At 35.1% G+C, this 25,417-nt stretch overlaps 1 protein-coding gene across 16 annotated transcripts in view; it reads left to right on the forward strand.

The window, feature by feature from the left end:
* The window catches only part of PCDH15 (protocadherin related 15), an 803,588-nt gene that overhangs the window by 716,439 nt on the left and 61,732 nt on the right, over nt 1-25,417 (forward strand). The window lies entirely within an intron of this gene.

A 25,417-nucleotide genomic window follows, 5' to 3' on the forward strand; every position in this document is an offset into this window, starting at 1 on the left:
TATTGAATATACCATGGACTGCCAAAAGAACAAACAAATCTGTCTTGGAAGAAGTACAGCCAGAATGCTCCTTAGTGGCAAGGATGGCAAGATTACATCTTACATACTTTGGACATGGTGTCAGAAAGGATCAGTCCCTGGAGAAGGACATCATGCTTGGTAAAGTACAAGGTCAGCAAAAAAGAGGAAGAACCTCAATGAGATGGATTGACATAGTGGCTGCAATAATGGACTCAAGCATAACAAAGATTTTGAGGCTGGCGCAGAACTGGGCAGTGTTTCGTTTTGTAGTACATAGGTTCACTATGAGTTGAAACCGACTTGATGGCACCTAACAACAACACCAACAGGAACATCATAATTAGACCTCTTTTTACATATAGTTTTATCACTTTAAACACTAACAGTAAGAAAGAGAAAAATCAAACAAGCAAACAAAGTGTGTTGTGCTTGCAAAATAGCTCTTCCATAGGGCCAGGTACTGATTTCTGATCTCAATCACCAGTTACTGTGGAAAATGACCCACAAGTTTAAGTATACCCAACTCACATTATGATTTACAAGTAACAGTCCTTTCTAGCTGACTTTGATTTTACTTTATATTTTAGTCCCATTAACTACTGATTCATTTAGTTCATTCATCTATTCAGCAAATATTTATTGAGTGCATATGATAAACTAATGATAAACTTCTCTTCTAGAAGCTGGGCATAAGGTAATAAAAAAAACAGTCAAACCAAAAAACAACTAGTGAAAGAAACAAATGGTATATTAGTAGAATCGGTAGCTGTTTAATACAATGTCATGTAGCGATGGAGTCCCTGGGTGGTACAAACAGTCAACGCACTGGGCTTCCATCCAAAAGACTGGAAGTTTGAATCTACCCATAGGCACCTCGGTAGAAAGACTGGAGATCTACTTCTAAAAACTCAGTCATTGCAAACCCTATGGAGCACAGTTTTACTCTGACACACATGGGGTTGCCATGAGTTGGAATAGACTCAACAGCAACTGATTTCATGGAGTGATAAATTCTAATTGAAAAAAAAAAAAGCTTGGCAAGAGAAGAAGGAGAGTGATGCTACCTTAAATAAGAACGGCAAAAGAGGCCTCTCTGAGGGGATAAAATTTGAACCAACCAAACCAAACCTGTTGCTGTCAAGTTAATTCTGACTCATAATGACCCTACAGAACAGAGTAGAACTGCCCCATAGGGTTTCCAAGGCTGTAGTCTTTATGGAAGCAGAGTGCCACATCTTTCTCCCTTGGAGCCACTGGTGGTTTCAAACCACCAACCTTTTGGTTAGCAGCTGAGTACTTAACCACTGCTCTACCAGGGCTCCAAAATTTGAACAGGGACTTAAGTAAAGACAAAGTGCAAGCCATGTGGATTCCTGGGGGAGGAGTATTCTGGGCATTCCATTATAAAGGTCCTAAAGCTACAGGGTATTTGGAGGCTTGTGTAACTGAAAAAGACTGGTAGGAGATGACGTTGAAAATGTAGCCAAGGACTAGAATAACGGACTTATTCTAGGTATGTTGGTAAGAAAACTTCTAAATGGGTTTGACCAGATGTGTGACATAACCTCGTATAAAAGGATTACCTGGCTGCCTATGTCATTTACCTCAGAGGAATAGTAGGGGTTAGCAAAGAATAATGTTCTAAAAGCAGCAATTTAGAGACAGAAAGCTAGCTAGCATCTACTCCTAGGCTGTGTGCTATGCAAAGTATGAGAACTACTGTTTGAGACAGCTGCAGAAAGCAGTATTGTATCGGGGAGGGGGATCAAAAAGAAAAGGTAATATCAGAGGGAAGGTTGGGTATTTAGGGAATGTTGCTGAACTCCAGGGAATCCTAGAGAAAGTTTGGGGTAAAGGAAACTGAGCCTTATTAGGATGTGTAAATATTTTCATGGGAAGAATTGCCTGGGTGATGAGAGATGTTCTGGAGAGAACCCTTAGACTTCTTGTGATGTGGCAAATAGGGATGGAATTGATCCGGATGGCCTCCTAGAAACAGATGATAACTGGTTCCAACAGTAGTCTCTTCCTGTATCAGGTGTCTGAGTTTTTAGTGGTGAGGCAGGGACCATTGCAAGGGTTGTGTGGAGCAGAGGGAGATAGATTGATTCTCCAGGACTACTGAGAGCTCTGTCGGACCCTTCAATATATCAGTGGATTACCCAGGCTAGGAAAGGAGGTTCTTTCCAGAACCAACTTATTGCAATGTAATATTCTAGGCACTTTGGAGGAGAGACAAAAAGAGACATAGAATCTCAGTCCTCCAGAAGCAAAAAGTTTAGCCTGTATTATTAGGGCAAGTATATGCTGTAATAATTAATTCAGTAAGGAAAGCAGAATTTGTTGTGTGGATTCAAACGAAAAAGACATTTCACTTAAATGAAAGATCCGAAAAGGCTTCGTGGGGGATGAAGAATTTAAGACTTGTGCTGACTTTCTTAAGGTGAAGCTTATATGAGGAGGGTAGTCTAAGCAGAGGAAACAAAGTGAGTCAAGACCCAGAAAAAACAAAGTGCAAGGCAAGTATGTGGAACAGTGCTTGGTAGGTAGGGACCTTAGGAGGTGATGGGAGTAATCTTAAGTGGTCAACATTTTTAAATACTGCCTGGAAACCTGGAATCTTCTCCTTCCCAGAATTTAATCAAAGTGAAAATGAATAGTTATTCTCACTTCATACAACAGAGCAGCAAAAATGGTATTGGAAACAACACTGAATTGGGCCAGTCAAACTCCAGTTGATGGGGGAAAAAAAATGGAGAAGCAGTCCTCATTTGTGAAAGAAACTTTTATACCACTTACTGTATGATATTTGGGTAATGCTAGATTTCATCTACCATGCATGGAAGTTATATTTTTTAACATTTTAAATGTTACATAAAAGAAAAATTTCTATATGTAGAAAGGGGAAGAGGAAACCCCGCATAGAGTAGACTTGACTAAGAAAGACGAGATTTTGATATGAATTAAACTATACTAGGTCAAGAGATGGATAATGGATTAAGGGCATTATTTAAAAGAATATGTTATAGGACACACAGCACAATGAGAGCATTGTTGAGATGAATTATGTGCTATATGTGGTAGTAAGATAAAGTTGTGTATCTGCTGAAGTGACATATCTAATATGCTTAGAGACTTGTTTAAAGTTCATTCTTTTTCACGTTTATATACTGTGTTCCTACTGTGTGCAAGCAAGACAGACTGTCTCTCTGCTCTTACAAAGTTATTATTCTAATAAACTAAAAAAATAAAGAGAAGAAATGAACATATCAGTTATAAATAAATCTGGATGAACAAAATACCTACTGTGGTTACAGTTCAAGTTTATACCCTACCAAGTGGAAAAGAATGTAATTGTCTGGATAATTTAGATGAAGTCATTTTAAATTATTTTATTTGTAACCTCGCGATAATTTAAAGTGAAACAGCTTTGGGTTCTACTTACTCAATTTAAGTTTATAGCCCACCCTGAGTTGATCTTACCCATTTCTCACTTAACAGAACTCCTACTTTATTCAGTCATCTACTATCCTTGGTGATCATGTGCTTTAGGGGAGGCAAGCCCTACCCCAAAGTGGTTAATAATGAATAGTCCGAGCCAATCATGACTGCCCTGTTATTGTTATAAATGATTGGCTTAGGCATGGACTTGTGACTCATTTTTGACCAATTACTGATAAGCATATGTCTATGAGGGATTTCTAGGACAAAGGCATTTTATACAGGCATGCAGAGATTTGGTTGCAGTTTCAGTGATTTGAATGCTCATAGCATGTTAAAGTAATTCCTGAACGTGTCAAGAGAACGTAAAAGAAAACAATTAAATTGAGAAGATTTACTACCTATACTATGGTTTAATGATGGTCTCCATAGACACAATGAACTCAAACATATCAATGATCTGGAGACGGTGCAGGACCGGCAACATTTTGCTCTGTTGTTTATAAGGTTGCTCAGAATTGGAGCTGACTTAACAGCAACTAACAATGACAGTGATGATCTCTAGGTCACAACTAGTTCCACCAAGTTGATTTCTGTTAGTGAGAAGCAATACATCACTTTAATGGCAGCGATGGAGAGAAGGAAATCAAATGGCTCTTTCTCTTTTTCAGTCTTTAATCCAGCAGTTAAAAATCAGTTAAAAGTCTCACCCTTATTAATAGAATATGAAAAACATTCTTTTCAAGGCTATTATTCTTCAGTAGTATCCATTCTTCTTAAGTTGACGTGAATCTGAAGCTTATGTTCAGTTTCATAAGTAAAATTTTGCATTAGCCAAATTATGTTTCTTGAATATATAACAGTGGTTTTTAGCATTTTATTCTCTAATGTACCATCAGTGGTGTCAGTACTAATTGCAACAATTAAGCAGTGCTGCTTACTGTGGGGATACACCTTCCCTTTTCTGTTAGCAAGAAGTACGTATTAAAATGTATGGTGCTTTCTATGTTGAGAAAGTTCCATGGTAAGACGCAGGCCATTACTGAAAATCACTAACTGAAATGTTCTACTCTAATAAAAACCAAACCGAAACAAAACAAAAAAATCCCACTGCCATCGAGTCGATTCACTCGTAGCGACCCTATAGCGTTTCCAAGGCTGTAAATCTCTACGGAAGCAGACTGCCACGTGTTTCTCCCTTGATGCTGCTGGTGGTTTTGAGCCGCTGGCCTTTTGGTTAGCAGTCAATTGCTTTAACCTCATCACAATAAAAGATCTTTATGACAAGGGCCCTATAAATGTCTAAAAGACAATCAATAGCCTAAGAGGAAATGTTTTCAATATAAATTCAAAAAATAAAAACTTAGAAAGCAGCCATTTAGGCAATAAAGGCAAGGTTGAAAAAGTTATAAACGTATGTAAACAGTCAGTTTTTGGTGTGAAGTAGAGAAAATTAAACTAGGGCTTTGACCTTAACTTTATTGTTCCTCCCAATTCCTTTGGGAAATATTAATAGATGAATATTTCTTATATAGCTGCCATGTATTTGTCTTTATTATTTTTCTGAGCACCATGAAAAGCCCTGTACTTATCCTACAGAATTTAGAAAAAAATAATGAACGAAAAAAGGAGGATGTAAAGAAATACAGAAAAAAGAAAACTTATAGAGCAGGTGCAAGTATTCGTTGGGTGAAAAAATGAAGATCAGTGAGTTTGAGTAAACTTCTCATTATCACTCAGCCAATAACCAGTAAAGTCAGAATTCAAAATTAAATCTACCCCAGTTGAAGGCTTCTTCTCATAACTCTCCACCGCTTCCTTGGGAAGTGCGGAGTAGAATCTTGGCAGAAATTGAATGTTGGCAGAAAATATTAAGTTTCTATGAAAAATTAGTAGGTAATTAGCCAAGAAACTAACTGCTTTTCAAATTAAGATGGTCTCTGTGAATTGTGGTCCTCTTTATTAAGGTAGGAGCTTTGGTGGCACATTGAACAAGCGCTTGGCTGCTTACTGAAAGATCCAGAAGTTCAAACCCATTGGCCGCTCCGTGGGAAAAAGATGTGGCAGTCTGCTTCCATAAAGATTTACAGCCTTGGAAACCCCATGAGGCAGTTCTACTCTGTCTTACCAAGTCGCTATGAGTCGGAATCGACTCAACAGCAGCAGGTTTGACTTACTTGGTTCATTACGGTAACAAGTAAGATCTGGTTTTAGAAACACTTTTCAAATTATTTAACTAATTTTCTAGTATATTGTATGTCTTATTAACTGCAACCAGCAGTCTAATTTAATGCAAAGGTAGGGGAAGATTAAGTATGATCAATATTAATGAAATAAATCTGAATTATGAAGACATTTTCCAGAAGCTAATGCAGTAAGAATACATTCTTCCCTCTACAATGTGCACATGAAAAGCACTCAGACATCAGAAAAATTGAATTATAATGTTGACTTGATATGTACTATAAGTCAAAATGATTTTTGAACATTGTATCATTGAATTATTAAAGATGCCAGGTTTTATAAATTTTTGGACTAAAAATAATATTTTGAGAGAACAATAAGACAGGAAGAGTCCTCATTCTCAGCTGCGAATTGTTCATTACATTTCAAAGTAAGCATGAAACAGTAGTGAAGCATTTGAATAGACTGATGTTATTGCCTGGAGAAAGCCACAGCCACAGTTAGAGAATGAAAATTGATTCTCAATGGCAAAAAATACAGAACTTTACGGAGATAGTAAACACAGCAGGGGCAATACAGTTTGCTTTTAGACAGACTTTTGGGGGTCTGAGGGCCTTTCATCCCCAGCCCAGGCCTGCTCACCTGGGTCTGATGGCAGCAACTCCAGCAGATTCTTTAGGGTTTATTGTGAGTTTTCCTGGTGCAGCACTTCTTAGCAGACTAGCCTTCAGGCCTGGCTCACTTCCATAATGGTAAAAGTTGTTGTTGTTAGGTGCCGTCAAGTTGGTTCAAACTTACAGTGACTGTATGTACAACAGAACAAAACACTGCCTGGTTCTACGCAATTCTCACAATCGTTTCTATGTTGGAGCTCATTTGTTGCAGCCACTGTGTTGGTCCATCTTGTCAAGGGTCTTCCTCTCTTTCGCTGACCCTCTGTGGTAAAAATAGCAAACCTTTTTCTAGTGTCCACTCTGTGCTAGGTACTTTATACTTTTCTCAGGAATTAACACATTCATTTCCCTCAGAAACCCTATGAAGTAGCTTCTATTATTATTCTGACCTATAGATGTAAACACTGAGTCACGGGAAGCATAAGCAACCTGGCCAAGTTGCACAGCTATTCAGTAGAAAAGCCAGGATTCACAAGCAGGTATTCTGGCTCTGAGACCATGCTCGACTGCCTTTCAGGTGAGAGAGCACTGGAGTAGGAGCCAGATCACTTGGATTCAGTTCTGGGTCTGCTCTTTAACTGTCTGTGAGACATTATACTTCACTAACTCCGGGCCTTAGTTGTTGGTTTAGAACTCCCCAGATGTCGTTGAGTCCATTCCGACTCATAGAGACTCAATGTGTGTCAGAGTAGAACTGTACTCCATAGGGTTTTCAATGGCTTATTTTTCGGAAGTAGATTGTCAACCTTTTTTTTTCTAAGTTGCCTCTGGATGGACTCAATCCTCTAACTTTTCAGTTAGCAGCCAAGCACATTAACTTTTTGCACTACCAAGGGACTCCTAGGTGTCCTTTAGCATATTTAACTCTTTCTGATGCTTGTATTAGTTTACTGTATATAAAGTGCCACATACGTCTCACAGTATTTGTGGTCAATGTCACTTGATGCTAACGGAATATTTTATTTATGACAATTTCCTTCCTAGTTGTTATGCACAAGAGATATGTGGACAAGTACCAGCCTAAAGTAAAGGTTTCATAAAATACTAATTTTTGTTCCCCTTTACCAACTATGAGAAAACCAGCCTTATTAAATTCCCACTCATTGTGATGTTCCCTCAAGAGATCTTACTAACTACTGATTTCCTTTATGAATTGGCATGGCTTCTCACCTCCTATGGTTGTACCTCAAATAAGGTGAATGTACTTAGATGCCTAAGGGTTTATTTTTTCCTTGACTATTTTTACTCTAAGACTCAATTGCTACGTGTATAGTTTAGCACTTCAATACATTGTACTGTTATCATTTATTTATGTGCCCTGTTTCCCTACTAGAAGTCAGACTTCATCTAAGCAGCCATCATGATTTCTTCATTTTGCTTCCCTACAGCTAAACACAATATTTGTCACAAAAAAAAATTTTTTTTGGAGAGGGAGCAGCTTAATGATTTTATAGATATATTTGTGCTTAATATTACAAATTTTTGTTTAAAATTATATTTGCTTATTCATTTCTACAGATAACCATGTCTTTCAACCTGATTAATCAAGTGGCTTCATGTATTGCATGAATGGATTATCAATTTTCAAATTAGTAAAATATACTTTACATTTAACTCTCTTGGGTCTCCTTCCAATTCTGAAAGTAATGTGACCTTTGGCTTCACTGGGAATTTCTCATCTTGTCAAAATTAAGAGCTTAGACTTGATGAAGTCTTTATGAATATTATGCATCTTTCATAGTTTTCCTTTTATTTAGCCCCAGTGGAGAAACCAAATCTCTAGAGCACTCTTTTTTCCTGAGCAACTGGTATATTTTTGTTCTATGGTCCCAGTCTATGTTGGGATTAATTGTGTTTTCCTCTTGGTTTTTCTGCTAGAAGCTCAAAGTCAAATATTTGACCCAACTTTAGCAAGTTTAAAAGATAAATGCACTGCACATTATGGCATACTAACTTTCTCTCTGGTTTCTATTATTTTGTTTTTATTCACTTCATTTTTCCTTTTAGCTATTTTTTAGTATCGTTACCTGTCATGTTTTTTTAAAAACGGCATCAAATCTCTTTTGGAACTATGTAGGGTATATGAAAACAGATGATTGTTGTTGTCAGTTGCCTTTCAGTCAGCTCCAACTCATGGTGACGTTGTGTATAACAGAACAAACATTGCCCAAGTCCTGTGCCACCTTCATGATCACTGGTGTGTTTGAGCCTGTTGTTGTGCCTATTGTATCAATTCTTCTCATTGAGGGTTTCCCTCGTCTTTGCTAACCCTGTACTTTACCAAACACGATGTCCTTTTCTAGTAATTGGTCTTTCTGGATGGTATGTCCAAAGTAAGTGAACCAAGTCTCACCATCTTAACTTCTAAGAAGCATTTTGGTAGTATTTGTTCTAAGACTGATTTGTTCGTTCTTTTGGCAGTCAGCAGAATATTCAGTATTCTCCACCAACACCACAGTTTGAATGCATCAGTTCTTCTATCTTCCTTTTTCTTTGTCCAGCTTTCACATGCATGTGAAGCAACTGAAAAGATCATGGCTTGTGTCAGGTGCACCTTAGTCTTTGCAAAGTAACATCTTTGCTTTTTAAAACTTTAAAGAGGTCTTTTGCAGCAGATTTTCCCAGTGCAGTTCTTCTTTTGATTTCTTGACTTCTGCTTCCATGAGCGTTGATTGTGACCCAAGTTGATTCAGTGAAATTATTGACAACTTCAAAATTTTCTCCATTGTTTTCATGATGTTGTTTATCTATCATCTCTCAGATGTGTAATGTGTAATAATCCAGGGTGTGGAGGTTAGATATTATCTTCTGAGTTAAGTTTGCATTTTCTTTTAGGAGATTTTGTATGTCATAGAACACTGGTGATTTTGTGTACTCATCTATATTTCAAGGATCGCATACTCCTTCATCTAGTAGAGAGCTACCAGAAATAATGATACTTGTCACTCCCTTTGAAACACTAAGAATTCTTCTAAATTGAACAATACATTGCAAGACAAGACAAAGTTCCAAAGATAATTCAGGAAAGAGAGAATTATTTTTGTCAGAAAAGGTCCTGTAATTTTCTCAAATGTCCATTTAAATTTGCTTTGTACTGATCTGACACAGGAGACCCATAGCACTAACCTAAGCAAAAATGATAAAAATTAGCCTATAAAAAGTTTTAATTATACTTCTCTAAATACATTTTAGTTTTGAACTGTTTATTAATGTTTCCTGTGAGGATAGCAAAGTACTAGATTTCTTTAAAATGTATTATGAGTAAAATTTAGTTCTAAATAAGTCATGAAGAATGAATGACTCCCCCTAGTAGTTCTAACATAGTTACATTGATAAAACCAGCAGATCTGGAGCAAGATGTAAATATATATGTATACAGATAATATAATTTGCATTGGCTAGTTTATAACTAACTGTATGTCTGAAAATTGCAAAGAGACTTTTTAAATTTTAAAAACAGGCACAAAAAGATCTGGATTCACAGAAATACATTTTAATGAATAGAAGTCATCAAATCTCTCAAGAAAATATGTTGGTACGATGATAACACCATGTAATCGGTGACAGTGACCGAGAGATGCCAAAAATCAAGTAGGGTGAATTGAATCTGGAAGATGGGGGTAGGTAGAGAAAATTCAAGTGAATATGAACAAGCCCACAGGTTTATTCTGACTTTTGGTTTAAGCTCCAGACGGATGACATTTGGCACTGATATTGTGTAATCACAGGTCAGAAACAGACTCAGAGATCCTGCTAGAGCAGAGGTTGTGGTTTTATTATATGAAACATTGAAAAGGAATCCAATCTGAACAAGTGAAAGAGATCAGTCTGAAGTCTTGGAACAGGCACATAGAAGGATTTCGGCCCTCAGCAGAGGACAAGCATCACAGGAAAAGAACAGAGTGGCAGAACACACTCACTGTAGGACTAAGTAACATTTGGATAGGACAAGACCAGCTGATACTGAGGCAACTTCTTTTGAGAGAGGGACTCTGTGCAACAAAGAAGGCCCACCTGTGGGCAGGAAAAGAGAGTAGTAGCTTCTGCTCCCCAAACATGAATTACTAAAGGAACTTTTTATGGAACTCAATGTTACTTAAAGTTTAATCAAGTGTTATAAATATGCCAAATCTCAAAATCATGAAATATAAGGTTAATAGAATCAAAATGTAAAGTATAGGAAAATAAAGTTTTAATATTCAAATCTCTGTTTTCCAAAAGCATAATGAGAAAGACCACTAGCAGGCTGTGTAACCTTGAAAGAATTTTTGAATTTCTTTAAGCACTAGGTCAGCAAAGTGACAATAATTCTCCCTCACAAATTCTTATAAAGATAAATGAGAAAATGCATATAAAACACTGAGCACAGTGCCTTGCTCATTGAACTCTCTCAACAAATGTTCAAGGTCATTGTTAGCTATTATATCTGAATAGTTCTTTTCACGTATAAGATAATCATAACACAAAATGTTCTACATTCAGAATGCACAGCACGTATATATTATTGAAAACACAATTTCAGTGAATGGTCTGGTATTTTATCGTTGCCCTTGGAACCAAATAATGCACCTATCTTTCTAGAACTCACCTTCAATAGTAGTAGAGAATGTAATTTTTTGTTCTTATTTTAGTGGTAGAATAAAGAATAATTATAAGATGATGAAAGCTAACATAAGAGCAGTTTTCTCCACTGTCTCATGCCTAGGTGAATTCTAATTTGGCAATACACTTTAGTGTATTATTTTCACTAAAATATGTATCCCACTGAGGAATAGTCAAAATAACTTATCTAACTTGTTTGTGTATATGTACATATATACATATATATATAGTCAATTCTCATATTGGTACTGATCAAATAGATTGAAATTTATGAAGTATATTTTTGTGTTTTATGCTGGTAACATTATCTTAATATTGTGTGATGCAGTATATATGTATACATTTTTGTCAGTAGTTATTGGTGGATTGATATTTCCCTTTCAGGAAGCCACAGCAATTTAAGAAAAAAAGATAATCCCTATATATATATATGTGTGTGTGTTTGTGTGTGTGTGTGTGTGTGTGTGATATATATATATATACAGTTGTAAGGTTCTGAGGGGAAAAAAACCTGGCTGCACAGCTAAGAAAACTTTGAATTTTCTTGTAGTACCAGTGTCAGCTTATCCAGAGATCAGTTTTTAAAAGACTAATTAAAAAACATGGATTTGTAAGGGTTTTCAGTTCTTATATCATACCATAACATACAGTAAAATTTGATGATATTATTTTACAATGTTTAATACATGTTTGAGAAGTGGGAAAAAAAGCTTGAAATTCTGGTAAATAAAATAGAAAAAATACTAAAGAAGACAGCAAAGTTTATAAATCGACTAGTTTCAGAAAGAAGGTGCTACATCCATATAAAAAGAATACTTTGAGACTGGAAAAAACTTGCAATTTAAGAATGATTTTAGAGATCCCTTAAATTCCCCCCATATATAGACATGGCCCAAAATGCCATTTTTCAAAGAAAGTGTATTAACAGAAACTTTTGAACTGCAGAAAATTTATCTTTCACGATTATAAAAGGAATTATCTGGAAAAAAAATTGGTGAAGACATCCTTTTTCAGGCATTAATGACACACATAATCTTTTCTGGCACCTACTAAGCATGTTAATGGTACGTTATGTTAAAAAACATCATGAAAATTAGGGATAACTAATGAGATACGAAAAAGAATACAATGAGAATGTGTTTCTTACCTTCATTTTTAAGGTTGTGATTAGCACTAAATGCAATTATAACATTGAACGTTCTTTTGATATGTCATTTAATGGAGGAGCATCACTAGGATAAGGACACAAACAAGGTTGTTCTTTTTTCCCCAGCCAGTGTTTGTGTTTTGCTTTTTCCTGAAACAGATATAGAGATGAAGCTAGTTTTATTACTTTAATTATAACCGGACTCTGATACTATCTGCACAGAAAGAAAAAATACTCACTTGCAATTTTTAATGAAATTCATCAGTTCAGTACAAGTGTCATCTCTCTCTGAATCAAGGAGCCTGAGAATAATCTTCAGTCGAACCCATCCTTCTTTCAGTGCAATCAGTGTATCGTCAAATCCTCAATGGGCTTTGGAGTCAAAGATTACAAGGTCTACTCACCAACTGGGTGATTTGGAGCCATTTACTGAATTTTTCATGGTTCAGGAATGGCAGCTGCACAATGACTTTTGTTCCACCCACCTACCAGAGTTAAGGATATTAGGTGATATCCTATTCAAAAAATGCCGAGTCCGGTGCATCCCATTAGATAAACCCTCAGATGATCTATTTTCCCCAGTTATTCCTTGAGTATAGTCTTTCGTTCCTCACTCTTCTTCAGTATCGACATTCAAACCTTCTTTTTTAAAATAATTTATTTTTGTGTTGTTGAAAATATACACAGAAAACATACACCAATTCAACAATTTTTACATGTACAATTCAATGACATTGATTACATTCTTCAAGTTGTGTAACCGTTCTCCCCTCCTTTTCTGAATGTCCCTCCCCTATTAACATAAACTCATTGATCCTTGAGCTTCATTCAGTCTTTCGAGTTGCTGTTGTCAATTTGTCCCATATAAATGGTTTCTTGGTTTGGAGGTTTAGGGTCATGGTTTCATGGGACTGCCCAGTTAGTTGACCTAATATTATTTTTTAGTGCTGCTATGCCACCTCCTAGTTCATTGTGTAGTGCCTGGGGTCTTAAAAGCTTGCAAGTGGCCAGCCAAGGCACAGCAATTAGTCTCTATTCTCCTGGCACGACAGAGAAAGAATTTTTTTTCAGTTATTTGCATAGAATTTTTGGTCATGCCCCATCATTTTCTACTGCCTAAGCTGAGAAATGTTTGTCAACAGATCTTGAATGTGGCTAAGAAATCCTGGAATTTCAGGTAGCATAGATGCAGCTTTGGCGGTCCCACGGTTAAGTGCTCAGTTGTTAACTGAAGATTAGGGGTTCAAAGCCACCTGTCAGCTCCACAGAGAAAGACCTGGTAATCTGCACCCATAAAGATTACAGCCTAGAAAACCCTCTGGGGCAGTTCTACTCTATCACGTGGGGTCACTATGAGTCGGAAATCCCCTTGACGGCACTTAAAGACATCAGCTGCATCAACAAAAGACTATTTCATGGAAATTTAGTTTATTTATTTAGTTACAGCTGTTTCTTCTTAGCAAACATGTTAGTTGAAGCTCATATACGTAAAATACATCAGCTTATAAGAGAGAGGAAAAAAAAGAACACACACATACATAGAATGAGAAGACGGAGCTCTATAACACCACCCAATTTAAATGGAGTACATCATTGGGAAGAACTACTGTTTGTGTTGAATGTGTTGTTTATATCAAAATGTTGCAATTTACATAAATTATTTTAAAATGTAGCAATTTATATGAATCCAAGGAGACCAATTTTATTGTTCTTTGTACAAATAGCACCATTCTATTGGAAAATACAGGCTTCTTTACAATTAGTGCCACTTTAACAGGAGTAAAGGCTTTTCTTTTGATAATCATCAGTTTCATCATAGCACTTTATATTCAATATATTTCTGAAAGTTCTCAATTTATTTTCCAAAATGAAAGGTTTATAAATTGAATTCTATTTTCCCTTGACATACTCTTTTTCTATAAAAGCAATGATAAAGGTTTTTATTTATGTAGTAAAGCTTTTTGTTTGTGTTTGTTATTTTGTATAAGATAGGCAATAAAATATTGTCAGAGGAATTTACAAAGGTTTGACATTCAGGTAAAGTTTTCAAATGCTGTGCTATCCTGCCCTGATTTTCTATTAAATTTAGCAATTTAAGGCTAAGTAGGCTTTATATACACTGTTCATATTCTAAACCATTTTACAGTAATGAAAATTGCCTTATTTATCTTTTAACATTAACTGTGCTTTAAAATTGTATATGTTTAAAAAGAAAAAAAGAATAATCAAATCTTTTATAAACCAAAGTGCTACATATTCATTAACAAACAAAAGTTCGTTCATTTTTTTAATACTCAATCGGGCATCCAAGGGATTAAAAAAAAAAATAGAGGAAATTAAGAATAATTAAAATTAATTCAAGATCAAACTTGCTTTATAATAGTTGTTCTTGAAGATAGTAAACTATTTTATACCCAGGTCATATGACCTGTACAGTTAAGTATATTAAAATTAAACCTTTTCTATTGTAAGTTTTGGGCCTGGGTTGAATTTGTAGGCATATAATTTTCTAAGAGATGTTTATTATGAACTGTGCAGTCTTTGTTATGTGTAATATACATAATAGCTGTTTGATTTGCATTCCTAAAGACTCCAGCAGTTTCTTGATAAAACATTTCAAAAAATAACAACTTTAATCTCTTACAAGGATCTTATTCAGTACTGTCACAACACAAAAAGTTCATATTTGGGTACTTTTGCCTTGCAACCAGTAAATAGCATAGTGTTCAATAAAAGGTATCAATAAATACACTTTCCAGTGGCAGATCGATTCCTTCAACAAATATTTCGTAACTACAGTCATCCGTCAGTATCAATGGGGGATTGGTTCCAGGATCCCCTCCTGCTCCCTTACCCTCCCCCACCTCCAGATATCAAAATCCGAGAATGCTCAAGTCCCTTATATAAAATGGCATAGTATTTGCAAATAACCTTCTCACTTAATCCTGAATAAATAATCTCTAGGTTACTTATAATACCTAATGCAGTGCAAGTGCTTTGTAAATAGTTGTTTCATCACAGTTGAAGACTTGCTGTGGAAGGTAGCCCTTCTCTTCTGTGAGTTTCTCAAGCTCTTCTAGGAATGCTGATGCTGCCTGGGCATCAGCAATGCTGATTCGCCTGTGATCTTGAAGTTCTGCAGGCTAGCGTGCTTTATATAGATAGCCAGCCTTTACTAGCCTTCAACTCCTTCCTCTTGCTCTCCTCAATCCCTTCACACTTAGCCTTTGAGGGATTGCTGTGACCACTTAATTGCTTTTTAGGAGTCTTTCTTTTTCGTGGAAACAAAGGGTGCACACAACACAAGTAGTGGACAAGATGCGAGGCGAACAATGCTCAAACACCGAGCGCTGGAGAAACACTGATGATCTGTGAGATAGCGAGAGTCTACAGCAGGGTATGCCTACACAGCACTTCATTTGCATAGATTCAGCATAGTGCTGGGTGAGCGGCAAATTCAAGTTTTACTTTTTGGAACTTTTTTACAGAATATTTTTGATCCGCAGTTGGTTGGATCCACGGATATGGAACCCAAGGATACCAAGAGCTGACTGTACACCCTACATGCGAAGCACTGGCCAGAGAGGCTTTTGAGACACAAAGATGAGCCATAAAATAGTTCTACTCCCAATGATTTTGCAATCAAGTACACAAAAGATAGAAAGTGTGAACGCTTTTGAATATAAGTGATAAGTAACAGAAGAGAACAGCTAGACATATATAAAGTGTGTGTAAAGAAGATAGTTGCAGTATAGTAACAGCCATAACTAACCTTTATTGAGTGCTAAAGGAGCTCTGGTTGCACAATGGTTAAGTGATTGGCTGCTAACCACGTTAGGCGGTTCAAACCCACCAGCTACTCTGTAGGAGAAAAATGTGACAGTTTGCTTCAGTAAATATTACAGCCTTGGAAACCCTATGGGGCAGTTCTACTCTGTCCTATTGGATTACTATGAGTCCAAATCAATTCGACATCAATGGGTTTGGTTTTTGGTATTCAGTGTTTACTTTTTGCCAGGCACATGGCTTTACATCTCAGTGAATATTCAGAGCCAACCTACTCAGCATGTCCTATTGTTCCTGTATTACAGCTGTGGAACTAAACCCCAGAGAGGTTACAGTTACAGGCAGATAAACCTACCAGTCAAATTTTCCACCCCGGAGGTGTATGGACAGGCATTTGAGCCACTTTAGTATGTTCTGGCGGATGCTGGTGCAACTGCCTAAAAAAGCAAGGAAGGAAGTTGGTCTGTACTACACTGGAGTGTTGAGAGCCATTTCCTATAAGAGGATGCTCCCCAGAGGGGTCATGGAGAGAAAGTTTTGTGTTTTTTGGCTTCTGTACAGCAAGATAAGGCTTACAAGTATGTTTACTACTTCCTTTGTATTGTTGGGAAGATAGGGTTACCGGCATTCAGAAGTACTCAAGTAAATGAGCTGTTTTTGGGGTGAAAACAGTTTTTGATGCTTAGAGTAAATGTAGGGCAAGAATTTGGAAAGGTAAGCTGGGGTCAAATTTGGAATATACATGTTATTTGTCTTAAAGTTTATTTTCTTGTAACTGGGAGCTATCAGTTGCTTTTCAGCTATTGCTGAGTAAAATATGAGACGTGATGAGAGCTTAAAGTTGCACAGTGTCAGCTTGGCAGAGAGTAAGACAACTGGGAAATACTGCAGAGGTAAAAGCAAAATGCTTGCTAACTGGTTGGAGTTAGGGAGACAGAAGGGCAATATTAAATAGTTGAAGATGCTGTTGAGATTCTGTCCAGCCTCAGATGATGATGCCTTTACAGAGAATAGTGAAAGAGGACCATGTCAGAGTGGGAGCAGAGAAGAAACTGAATTTGGAATTGGATTAATTATATTTAATGTAATGAAGGAACACCCAGAGAGTTAAAAATAGTGCATGTTATTTAATTTGCTTTGAATCCTGAAAGATTTAGGAAGTATAACTATAGGATTATTGTAAAAAAGTACCTTTCTAAACAGTTTAAAGGTTAGCAAGATTTGGTAAAAATTGGTAACATGCTGTGATTCAAAGTCAACATGGAAACTAGTTTTGACTCTCCAAGAGACAGCTCATATGGTACGTGTGTTTTTCTTTGTTAATACGTCTATTGAATAGGGCAAGTTTTATTACACGTGAAGGAAAGTTAAAACAAACAATTTCAGAGTTCATTTGACACCATGATTGAGAGTTGTATGATCATTCGTTATATAAGCAATAATGAGGAAAAGAATAAAACAATTTATGAGGTCATAATATTTCATTTCCAAAATATTTTATAAGGAAACAAAAATAAAGCTAAAAAAATGCTTTGACAGTTATATAAATAGAATTTTTTCTTATTTTGAACTGCCATTCCTACTATAATATAGACTGTTTTATATACTAAATATAAAAATAATGAAAGAGATATTTTGCTTTGCTTCAGTTTGAAACTTTCTTGAATTTTTAAGTAGATGTTATCGGGTGCTTTATGGCATCACATTTTAAATTACAAACAAAGTGACAAACTTAAACTATAATTTAGCGCTCTAAGGGACTTTATAATTCAAACTGTGATCTGCATTTCTGTACATACTGATATTACGGTGCTATTCCTACACCAAGTTATTTTTTATTAATTAGAATATCTCTGAGCTGTATTAGACTTTATTTTGTTTTCATTTACAAATAGTAAATGAAAATATTGAAATTATAAATAATTAATATTGCACTGTTGTCACATTTTTAACTTCTTGTGCAAAATCAAATGCTAAGCTTTCTCATTTATTCTTTGTTTCTCTCCTTTTTGTTTGTGCAGAAGTCTTGAGCAGCCTTGTAAATAGATCAGTGTAGCTGACATTTTCCTTATTCATATTATGTTTGCTGGACATATTGTCTTAAGGGCTTTGAAAATCAAGATTTCTTTCTAGTTCCTAAAAATACAAGAGCCAAGTTAAAGTGGTTTAAAAAGGCAAACCTCTGTTCTTATAGCCCTTTGAAAACACAGCTTGACATACTGACATCTGTAGGTGGAAATGTGAGATTGTGAGTAGTTTTACCCTAACAGTGTGAAACGCTTTTTTACTCTATTTGAGGGAAAGTGAGTTTTCAGTGCTGTTAAATGATAAAACTGTGTCTAACTGGAATGTTAGAAATAAAGTTAGCATTATTAGACTTTAATGGGCTTTGGAAGTTCTTAGGACACCACTGATTATTCCACTCATATTTCTGCATCTATAGTATTCATTTAGGCAGCAGAGGGGAACAGTTACATAGGCTGTTAGAAAGTTAATGGGCTCACCTACTCCCCTGTACAATATAGGCAATTATTTGGTGATTTTCTCTTAATGTTGGGCACCTGTGTACACTAAAAATACCAGATGAGGTCTTAGAAATGGGTATTTGACTGTGTCTAAGCTTTAATTTTTAAATATAATTACAGCAAGTATAATTATAATATCATTTCTGACTTTTATTCTTTTAAAACAACTCTAGACATAACTTTGCTGATTTTGTTCACTAAGGAAATTCATGGAAGTCAGTGAATCAGATTTTCCTGGGTCACCTCTCTTAGACATTAATGACTGTGTCATGAACCCAGTATAAATTTTTGATAAAAGAAGATGATGGAATAAGTAAAATGACTTTGTTTCTTTAGTAAATTTAATTCATTTAGAGTTTGTATAATGAGTCAGTTTTAACTAAACTTCTTAAATGCCCCTTACCTAATGAATTATGGAAGATTTATGATTTTTGTCTTTCTCTTTCATATAGAATTGCTATAAATTTTATCCAGATTGTAAGAAAACAATATAGGTCATATTTATAATTGTTTGAAAGCATTTTTTAAAAAATGGTTATTTTAGTTTATTCATGTTTAAGTACATTGATGATAGTTTTAACGAAGAGTTTCTTTTCAAACTAGCTTTTCTCAGACACACAGCATGCGGTCAGGTCTAACTTTTACTTTTGTTAGAATTTTAAAATAGCAGTTCTTGCTCCTACTACCCCCCCAAAACTAGAAAGGTAAAATTCTACCTAAAATTACAGGAATTCTAAATTAAAACATAATTTTGACTTGTTTCCAATCATATTTCTTCATTTAGGAATAATTTTTTTTACAGTAAAATAGAATTTATTCTGTTCAGTCTGATTAACCTTGTATTTTAGGTGGAAGGTTGAATTACAATTACATTTGTTGCAATTACATTTACATAGATTTTTCTGCTCTATCCTTTTAATTTATTTTTTTCTTTGTTCTGTGTTTCTCTATATTACTTTTCTTTTGGATGAATTTATTTTCTTACCCCTTGTATCCCTAATATATTTGAGAAGTTATACACTCTATTTTTATTGATTAAGGTTACCTTAGAATATCAATGTTCCTTCTACTCTTGAACGACATAAAAACCTTCTAACACTTAATGCCAGTCACTCCCATCCCAACTTACAAATTATTGTGGTTGAATATTTTACATCATCTTTTTTTAACCACACAAGATTTTACAACTATTGTGTTGCAGAGTCCATGCTTTTATAATTTTTTTCACATAGTTACTGGTTTCTATGATTTTCCCTCTCTTCCTAAATCTTAGACCTTCCATCTAGAATCGTATTTGTTTTGCATAAAGTGCGTAATTTACATCTTTCCAGGAGAGATCATTTCATGGCAAGCTCCCTCAATATTGTGTCAGAATGTGTTTATTTCACCCTTGTTTTTGAAAAACATTTTAATTAGGCCTAGAATTCTAAATTGACAGTTACTTTATCTCTGCACTTTGAAGATATCTTTTCACTACCACTTGCCTTCAGTATTGCTGTTGAGAAGTTGACTATCAGTCTACTACTTTAAGATCTTCTAAGACTCTATTTTTGGCTAGGGTGGTGGGTGATGTTCTCCAGTTTCTATATGATGTGTGGGTTCTAGGTGTGGATTGCTTGTTATTTATCCTGTTTGCTATTTGTTGGGCTTCTTAAATCTTTGGATAGTAGTTTTTTATCAGTTCTGGGAAATTTTACTCCATTCTTCCATTTGAAACTGTGATTAGATGTTTGCTAAAAATTCTCTTTCTGAATTCTATATCTCTAACTTTTTTTCTATGTTTAATTTTTTTTCCCCAGATTTTTCATTTTTATCTGTCTGTGAAGCGTTCTGGGTCATTTCTTTTTTCCTGTCCCCCAGTTCACTAATTTTCTCTTCATCTGTACCTAATCTGCCGGCAATTCTTTCTCTGAGTTTTTAATTTCAATTGTTATATTTTTCATTTACAGAAGATACTTTTAATTCTTTTCAACTATTCATGCTCTTTACTGATATTTTTATGAATTATATTTTGAACATATTAAACATATTTGCTTTATATTCTGTTTCTGTTAATTCAAGTATCTGAAGCCTTTGTAGGCTGAATTTTCCTGTCTGTTATCTCAACAGTTTCCCATGATGTTTTGTTTCTTGTTTGTATTGTGATTTATTTTACTCTAAGCTTTTCATCTTTCTTGGGACTCTAAGTAAAATAGAATTATTTGAGGTATGGGTTGGAGGTGGGTTCTTTGAGAAAGTACTTACATTTGCTTCTGTCAAGAGCCTTGGCTATTATCAGTCCAAGATTACTTTACACATATTCTCCCACAGTAGGCTCCCACAAATCCAGAATATTGTGGTTGGTACTTGAGTTGGGCAGATTGGTAGTGTGCAAATAGAGAGTTCAAAGGGCTTGCTTTTGGATATGGATTCTCAAGGAAGAATTTCTTTCCCCATTTAACTCAACATCAAGGTTTACATTAGGCAATTGTATTTGCAGTTTTGAGATAGTGGTGGTTGGAGAAGAGTGTATATTTCTTTTCTACCGTTGCAGTGAGGATTTCACTTTCTGAGGAGGTAAGATTCTTACTAGACTCACTTCCATGGGTAGGCTTTGCTTTTGACCTTTCCTTCTATTCTGTGAGCCCATCAGGACCATGTAAGCCAAAGTCTAAATTTACCAAGATCAACAAAAATCCTTCTAAGTGAAATTTACCTTCAGTATTAGTACTAAGCTTTCTGTGTTCTTGCCTTCACTTGGTTTTTGACCTGCATGTTTATTTATTATTTTCTTTCCATCTCCTTGATACATTTAGGAAGAATTTAAAAAAATATTTTATTCAGCATTTTTTGTTGTTTTTTTTTGCTTGGATTTTATTCCCAGTTCCTAATCTGACATAGTGAGTATAATGGCTAGACTATAGGTTTGAGAGTTCAGCCCTGTTCAGCTCTGCTATCAACTATCTGTGTGATTGTGAGTGAGTTTGTTCCTCTATTTCTTCTTCTATAAAATGATAACAGTAGAATGTACTCATATGGAAAGAATGTAGTGAGACAATGAGATAACGTATGAAAAGTTTGCATAGCATCTGGTAAAATGCAAATGCCCAATGAAAGTTAGTTTTCAGAAGCAGCAGCGATAACATTATACAAGTAAGGTAAATGGATTTTGTGGTTTAAAGACGGTTGTTGGAGATCCAAGACTGAGTCCAGCCTCCATCACTGACGTTAGCAGATTCAATGGCATGATGGGGTAGAAGTCTGGCTACAGTGAAAGAATGGCTGTGAGGTAAGGAATTGGAGACAGTGATTGCAGAATCATCCTTTGAAGAACTTAACTGTGAAAAATACATACGGAAGTTACGGAGATAAAATCAGAAGTGGGTATTTAAAAAAACACTTGTCACCACCAAGTCAGTCCCAAGTCATGGCAACTCTATGTGTTATAGAGAACTGCTCCATAGTTTTTCTTGGATGTAATCTTTATGGAAGCAGATCATCAGGCCTTTCTTCCATGGTGCTCTTGGGCAGGTTCGAACTGCCCACCTTTAGATTAATAGTCTAGCACAAACTGTGCCACCCAGGGACCTTGAAGTGGGTATAGAGTAAAAGAAAGTTTTGCTTTATTTTAATGAGAGACAAATGAGGTGTTTTATATCTGTAAAGGAAAAGGTTAAGAAGATGGAAATATATAGAGTTGTTGAAGCAATAAACACAGAAGGGATAGCAGAGATTGAGATCAAGGGAGAAGAGTCTGCTTTACCACCTAGATTTGAAGAAAGATGTAAGAGTAAGTGGAGATATAGATAATTTTTTTAGTTATAGGATGGGAAATTAAGAGCACTCATACTTTGCATCCTCAATTTTTGTGTGAATTACAATGTCTTTATCTCTTAAGGAAACTAAAAGAATAAGCGATTTGAGGGAAAGAGTGAACATTTGGAGTGAGATGGGAATTCACTACATATAGCAAGGATTTTTTAAATGGACAAAAGCATAGTTGAACTCAGAGACCGTGGTTGTGTGGTAACACTAATCTGTCTGATTATTTAATTATTCTCTGCGTTCTTCTGTCACCAAGGAGTAAGTTAATGGTTAGACTGATCTAACAGAAAAGAAGACCAAATGTTGTTGAAGGACAAAGAAATGAGGACAATGTGACCAACTGTGGCTCTATGATGGAGAAGGAAGAGAGATAAGCCCTAAAGGATTAGAAGCAAAGAGAAAATTTGTGAAATTTAAAATTCATCAATACTAAAGAAAGCGTCTTAATGGAATAAAAAAATTATATTGGAGATTGTGTTCAGAAATTTATAAATTAAAGTTGAAGCTTCCAGAAATGGAGTGTTTCCTTTGGAGGAATATCTCCATAAAGCAAAAGACAAAGAGTGGCTGTGGAATTAAATTTTGCGGTGAGGCAGTTCAAAGACTGAGTACAGTTATTTTTGCTAGGAATTTGAAGATAGGTTGATGGATGACCCATCATCGTGAACACTGAAATTCATAGAGTAGGGGAAATTTAAAGCAGAAGAGGTGGACTGGGAGCTAGATATCAACATCCTCACTATGTTCAGCAACAAGGAATGGTGGAGAGTATACTGTGTATAAGTGGGTGGATTTCACTTGAGAAAAAGGCTTTGCAAGGATGGACAAAAGTGATCTGGAAGCAGTAAAGAAGAACTGGGGAAAGAAAAAACAAACAAGGTTATGAGTTTAAAAAGTGCATATGTCTTGAGTTCTATGAGAAAAAGATTGATAAATGCATTATTTTGTTAAGAGAATTATAATCTTATGGCAGTATATATGAACAGTTAAAATTGATTGTGTGTTTAAATTTGCATATTCATTGATATGTCATTTGAATGAAACAACTGTGAAAAAGAACTTGAATATTGTGATAATAAATTCAGATAATAAAATAGTTACCACACTGCACTTGGCAATATATATGTTTTATTTAAAAAAAAAAAAAAAACCTACTGCTGTCAATTATAGTTCATAGTGACCCTATAGGGCAGAGTAGAACTGCCCCATAGGGTTTCGCTGATGGATTCAAACTGCTGACCTTTTGGTTAGCAGCCATAGCTCTTGACCACTGTGCCACCAGGGCTTCATATTATATAGATATTATATATGTAAGTAACATTTGTTGGATATTATTCTTCTCGTTTTATAAATAAGAATACCTGAAGCTCTGAGTTATTAATTTTTTTTTGAAGTCCCACCTGACTTTGGAGTCTGTCTCCCAAACACAATATAAAAAACAAATAACCAAACAAATTTTAAATTATTAGAAGTAGGAAGCAAAAAGATACAATATACTCTGCTAATGCTGAAACTCACTTTTCACAGATTGACCTAGGTTTAAAATTGTGTTCTACCATTTTGTTATCAATATTTTTGGCGTTATTCTGTATATATATGTAATATCTTCTAATTTATGTCTGATAAATAACGGTTGCTAATTTGTATTATTGTAATATAGATATGTACATGTCCATATATCCCACACAATTCATTCACCTCTTATTCATAGGTTTATGTTGTGAGTCATGTGTTTAATAAAAATTGAGTAGATTCAAAATTAAACTTGAAAATTCCTTAAATCACCCATAGAGAATAGCACTCACTGGTTTTTTTGTTTGTTTGTTTGTTTTTTAATCTTTCACCATTTAACTTACTAGTATTCAACTCTACATACTTGAGAGAGGTTGGTGGAGATTGAATGAGTGCTAATAATCCTAACAAAGATTAATGTACCAAGAAATCTACTATGATTTGGTTGTAACCTTCTTGTCTTTTCTAAATGTAATTGTGTTTATTATGTGGGATTTGTTTAAAAGATAAAAGTTTAGAATCTCAGAACACATCATTGAGTAAAATAAGTCAGAAGAAAACAGAACATATTTTGTGATTTTATCATCATAATGTTTAAATGCAGACATGACTAATACAGTGTGTTAGAAATCAGGGTAGTGGTTACCCTGAGGGAGGTGAGTATGACTGGAAGACAGCATGAGGGACATTCTGGGGTGTCTTGTTTCTTGATGTGGGTGCTGAGTTACATGGATATGTATATTTTGCAAAATTTTATCAAGCTGTATACTTTTGATTTGTGCACCTTTTCTATACCTTTTCTACCTTAATAAAGTTTACATTAACAGCAAAAAGTTTTTTTCAGGGAAAATGCACATGTTAATCAGAAGTTAAAGGATAATACTCAAACAAATCCTTGACTAGTTTGGCCTTAGTCCTAAATTTGCTTGTAGTATGTAGAAGAAATGTCTTTGATTACTTGAGTCAAACTCTGATTTTAATTTTAAATGGAAATAAATACGCTTTCTATTTCTTATGCTATGCTTTGTTAAATAAATAAAATCTAGGGTTCAAAGCTGAAAAAAAAAACCTTGATAACTAGGTGTTTTGCTTTGTTTTCTTTCCCTTTAAGTAGATTGTAACCAGATGTTAAAATCTAATTACCATTCCTCTAATGCCAAATCTGAGTTCTGCTATGATAGAAACCATGCAGAACATCTAAAGATAGGAGCTGGTGGTTGGTACTTGTCCTTTTCTAGAGCTGAGAATTTTAACTGCTTAGAAAATTCAAGAAATACATTATCCTGAGTTGAAAATTTTGAGTTGTTTAGTTTAAGTCACCTTGTCTAACTACTGGACGGGGTTATCCTGAAATGTTGTAAAAAGAATGGTTAAGAACATGTATAGCCTTTGGAGTTGGAGATTAAAGCTCATGCTGCACCTTAAAACAAAATTTACTACCATTTCCTACTATTGTTTTTATTGCTCTCCTGACTTACTATGTAACCTTTGATTATTTAAATTTAATTAAAATTAAGTCAAATTAAAATTTCTGTTACTCAGCCATATTAACCTCATTTCAAGTATTGTATAGAACATGTGGTTAGTGGTTACTGTATTAGACAGAGTGTATATAGAGCATTTCCATCATTGCAGAAAGGTCTATGGATGGCATTGATCTATATAATTAGAACAATATATTCCTCAGAGAAATTTTTTCTTCTTATAAATTATTGTTTTTA

This window comes from Trichechus manatus, unplaced genomic scaffold (genome assembly GCF_000243295.1).
Source record: "Trichechus manatus latirostris isolate Lorelei unplaced genomic scaffold, TriManLat1.0 scaffold00007, whole genome shotgun sequence".
Lineage (NCBI taxonomy): Eukaryota > Metazoa > Chordata > Mammalia > Sirenia > Trichechidae > Trichechus > Trichechus manatus.